We start from the raw sequence: 5,026 nt of genomic DNA, 5'->3' as shown, positions 1-5,026 counted from the left end.
GAACCCCCCGACCACCACACTGGAAGGTTACAGTTTCGCGAAAGCATCGAGCTGACACGCCCAGGCATGTTACCGTCGCTTCGCTAGAGATTGTGACGCGATACAGCGTTGTGGCGTTTTCCATAGGCAACCCCATCTGTTGTTCTCGACACAATGTCGAGAGACCGACAGAAAGGGAACGTCTTGGTTACGTATGTAACCTCAGTTCCCTGATGGAGGGAACGAGACGTTGTGTCCCTTATGCCACAAACAAGTATCGTATTCTGCTGCAGTCGTGAGAGGCTCTCAGGCTCTTCAGAACAAAAGGTAAGTGAATGCTGCACGCCGGCTTCCTTTTATACCGGATATCCGGGGGCGGAGCCTGGCATGCAAATTTGGTCTGGCCTTGAGAACAGTGGGCAGATGGTCATACAGAAGTTGCGGTCACGGTTGGCTGTCTTCCTACGGGAACCAGCCACCATTTCGTTGCTACCCGGGCCGTGACATTGGTGGCTAAGGCCCCGATGCCCGCCAGTGTTAGCAGCGTTAGTGATGTAGGGACCTCTGCTCACAGGCCGATCGCACCCGGATTCGCTCTTATGAACGTTCCCCAACCGGCGGTGGCATACCGTCCAGATCCTCAGGCACGCTCTCGCAAACGATGCGTGAAGTAGATGAGATGTCACTCGCAGCATCGGAGGTAGACTGGCATCCGACTCTGACGAATCCGAGCTCTCCCCCAGGGGGGTCGAGCTCAGGAGGAAGCAGAAGTGATGTCAGCTATGCTAACCCAGTGATACTTGGTTCCCTGGGTCGGAGCGTGGTGCAAACTGCACCCACCCCAGGTGCCATGTTTTTCCCAGAGGTGCATGAGGAGCTGTGTAAAACTTGGAGGGCTCCACTGACAACCCGTTCCAGTCAAACCAGCTCCGGCTCCCTTACTTCCCTCGATGGTGGGGCAGCCAAAGGCTACGTCGAGATTCCCCAGATGGAACTTGCGGCTGCGGTGCACCTGTGCCCGCAGAAGGCTGCCACCCGAGGGAATCGGCCACGCCTACCGTCCAAGGCATCACATACACAAAAACAATTGGGGCAGAGAGATTTTTCATGCCCTGGGCTAAGGACATATTTTGACAATTGCCAAACAATAATGGGGATAATGTTTTTCAAAAAACTACAAGTAAAAGGGCAAAAGGGCGCACCACATCACACGTGCACACTGGTTAATTAAAAATGAAAGTAACACAGCAAGAAAACTTCAACTGTTTCCCAGCACAGAGGAAGCGAAATAACAATCACACATTTTAAGTGCATCGCAGAAGATTGTCTACCTATCTGAGCAGGTGCTGACAATAAACTCGCAACAAGCGGGGTGAAACCAAGAGTCCCAAAACAGCTAGGAGACAACGATGTAAAGAAACAATCCAACAGAGGCAGATTCTTAAACTCTCTGGTTCTTGGCACAATAACGAAGGCCTGCTGTGAGCGGAGCCGTCCAAAATTACATCAAACTCATGGTGGTTTCACTCTGCGGAAATCTTTCGTAAAATGCAGAAGATTTATGCGTAGATCAAGAGAAACTCGAGCTGCACCCAACAGCTCTCGGCCCAGTGTGCCTGCCATTTTGCGGTAGCGTGGCCGAGCGGTCTAAGGCGCTGGATTAAGGCTCCCGTCTCTTCGGAGGCGTTGGTTAAAATCCCACCGCTGCCAGCTGAGGTGTAATAAGGCCAGTTTGCCCTCGGGCTGAGCTATGAGGTCAGCTTTTAAATCGCATCCCACTTTCATGCACCTGCAGACCATCTGAGCCAAATTGACCGGTACAGGTGTGCTCGATGGGTTGTCGATGCAACTAGGTATATAACAATGTAGGACACATTCAAGGAAAAACAATGTGTACATACTTTATAGGCCTTTATGTGAATTTACAAATGTTTTCTTGGCAGGGACCTTTAAGGAAAGCGAAAAGGGGTGTTATTTGCTACAAAACTATGTTTTATATTAAACACTGTCTTAGCAGCCCAAAGAAAACACTGATCACAATAACGGTGAATATAAACAACGATAAAACATCAAGTCATGGATGTTATGCTGCAGTCCCTGTGAAGCAGAAGTGGTGATGATCTTCAGTATTCTGACATATTTCCAAGATGAATAGTGGGTGTAGATCATGTTTTCCACTGTGAATTGTTTGGATGAATAAAACACGGTTATAAGATAACGGTAGTTTGCTGGCAACCTCAGCTGCCGGTATTTTTCCGTAATAACTACGGAATTTGTATTTTCTCTTTTCTTTTCTGATATTAAATGTTTTGTGGGTCACCATTATGCTGAAGAGTGGAGTCTGTGTTTAAGTCAAGGTCAGGCAATAAGATGCTGATGTGATGCTGCATGATGCCTTGTTTAAAAGTGACTTTGATGTTTTAATAATGAATCACAAAGAAATAAATTAAGTAAAAGTAATGTATTCACTTTTATGCATTTGTACCAAGTTTTCATTTTATAAAAAAGAAATGCTGTTAATATAAAAGACTCAAATGTATTAAGTTCATTCAAAGCTAGAATTTTGTGCCCTGTTTGTTTTAAACTGCAAACATGTTTACATTCTTTTCCTGAATTTTTTACGGAATTTTGTTGGCAACCACAGCTGCCGGTATTTTTTTGTAAAAATTACGGAACATTTTTTACAGTGTACTGTAAAAGAAACTTAAATACAAATATAGTGCATATAGGAGGGAAAAATGATATTAAGATGTTTTTAAAATTTAGAAGAGGGTTTAAACAACCAAAATTGCCTCCATGGATACTAACGAGGACAGGCATGCAGCGGTGTCTGTTTTGCTGAACTGCAGGTGGCGACGTTGTGCCCGACTGCAACCTATAACTCATTGCATCCACATTTGAAAAGAAATACTTGAGGTTCTTTGGGGTCACATTCAAATAATTCAAACAAAAGTAAGTGGCAAAATGATCCAATGAATTGCTGTTCGGGATTTTGGATGTGTGCAGGAGCAAGGCTGAAAGCTTGGATCATAAGAATGTTGTGGTGAAATGAAGGGTTCGTTGATGATTAAATTTTGATGTATGAAACAGTAAGCCGTCTGAGTGAGTGAGATAGATTCTTAAATCAGAATTAAGCACTCGACAAAGGTTTGAATGATGTCCGATATACTGAAGAGCTTGGTGGATATACAGATGTGGTTTTCTGCAACAAGTTAAACCAAGAACAAACTTAATCACATGAATATACAACGTTTTACCATTAAACATATTTTAAACACTGCAACACTGTAACACAATTATCATATAACATTACTAATTCAATATATATGAGGTAATTATCCTCTTAATGTCCGCAAGGGGGCCCTACTAGCACGCAAATGTTGTATAGTGGCAGCTTTCTGGACTGAACATGGGCTCCCACATGTCCAATAATAATGCGGATAGGCAATACTAACAGTTTAAATATAAACATCTTACAACAAACAGCATGGAAGCATTAAGGAATGTACAGAATCGAGCATGTTATATCAACAAAGCTAGGCTAATATGAATAGCACAAGAACGATAACGCACTTTCTGCATAATAACGAGAGATATGAACAGCTATCACTTACTTCACATTTAAGCACACTGTAACCCAACATAGTCACTAGCTCAGTTGTATCTGAGTGGATTAGAGTACATTTACATTTAGTCATTTAGCAGACACTTTTATCCAAAGTGACTTACAGGTGGGGTAGGCAATGGAGGCAATTGGGACAGCATAAGTACAACAAAAGCCTAAGTGCAATCAAAAAGAAGGCTGGTCTCATAACCTAACACAGTATACAGAGCTAAGTTAGTTTTAAGTTTGCCAAGTAGAGAAGAAATAGAAGTCAGAAAAGATCTGTCAGCTGTTGACGGAAGAGATGTGTTTTCAGACGTTTCTTGAAGATGACTACAGAACCTGCAGATCTTGTAGCAGCGGGCAGATCATTCCATATTGGCGGAATTGGAGAAGGTACGAGAGAGATATTTTTACCCTTTGGGATGCCACCACAAGTGGTTCCAAGTTGGCTATTGCACTGTTTTTTTGACGGACGAGAGCTTCAGCTCTTTAGCCCCTTCCAGATGGAATGTTTAGGGAGGAGCCCGCACCAAAGATTACCCCCTTAAACATTGCGGTGCGAAATAGGAAGCATGCTGGTTCAAGAACAGGTGGGTGTAGCTTGAGCTTCTCTTGATCTAAGCATTAAAACGTCGGCCTTTTCCAAAAGATTTCTGTGGAGTGAAATCTGTCAGAACCCGGTACACACTCGGGTAGACGGTGTGGAAAGTGGTTTAACCCAAAAGGTGAGGCAGACACAACGATGCTTGCAAAAGGAGGATTTAATGGTCAAACAAAAAGATCCATCAAGCACAATCCATCTCCAAAATAATCCACAAAAGGTAATCCACAAAATGATAAATCTAACAAAGGTACATCCATGAAAGGTTATCAACAAAAGGGTATCTCGAAACCAACAGGAGAAAACAGAGCTCACCGTAATACAAAACGGGCAGTAAAATACAAATTTAACAGGAGGAACTAAGGACAAAACAGGGTGTATAAAAACGCTCAAATAAACGAGGCACAGGTGCAATCAATAAACCAATAAGTATAACATGACCCCCAGGCGACCCCTGGTGGCCAAATGTTGACAGAATCCTCCCCCTAAGAACGGCTCCTGACGTTCCTACCACCCCCATTGGGATGGCACGTGAGGCGTGAGGAATGGCCCCATAGAAGAACCTGGGGCCGTACAGCTTTCGGAACAAACAGCCGATTGGTAGGACCTCCGTTCGGACCTGGTTCGGTGGCTTGGGAGCGTCTGACGGAATCCTCAACTTGCCATGAAACTGGAGCCACGATCTTTACAACCGGAAGAATGGGCATGTTGGCATCCTCTCGAATCCTATGAGCGTATACTCGAGATAAAGTGTCCAGTTTCAAGTTCTTAGACCCGGGTCGATAGGTAAGAATGAACTGGAAACGATTAATTAATAATGACCATCTAGCTTGTCTAGT

At 44.1% G+C, this 5,026-nt stretch overlaps 1 non-coding gene across 1 annotated transcript; it reads right to left on the bottom strand.

The window, feature by feature from the left end:
- Positions 1-1,451: 1,451 nt before the first annotated feature.
- On the bottom strand, positions 1,452-1,568 carry LOC130421554 (U5 spliceosomal RNA). The gene has a single exon (XR_008906868.1). It is a non-coding gene; the product is annotated as a U5 spliceosomal RNA (small nuclear RNA).
- Between the last annotated feature and the right edge of the window lie 3,458 nt (positions 1,569-5,026).

Source organism: Triplophysa dalaica, chromosome 5 (assembly GCF_015846415.1).
Source record: "Triplophysa dalaica isolate WHDGS20190420 chromosome 5, ASM1584641v1, whole genome shotgun sequence".
In the NCBI taxonomy this organism is placed as follows: domain Eukaryota; kingdom Metazoa; phylum Chordata; class Actinopteri; order Cypriniformes; family Nemacheilidae; genus Triplophysa; species Triplophysa dalaica.
The sequence above is the reverse complement of the archived record's forward strand: the minus strand, read 5'-3'. Positions and strand labels throughout refer to the sequence as shown.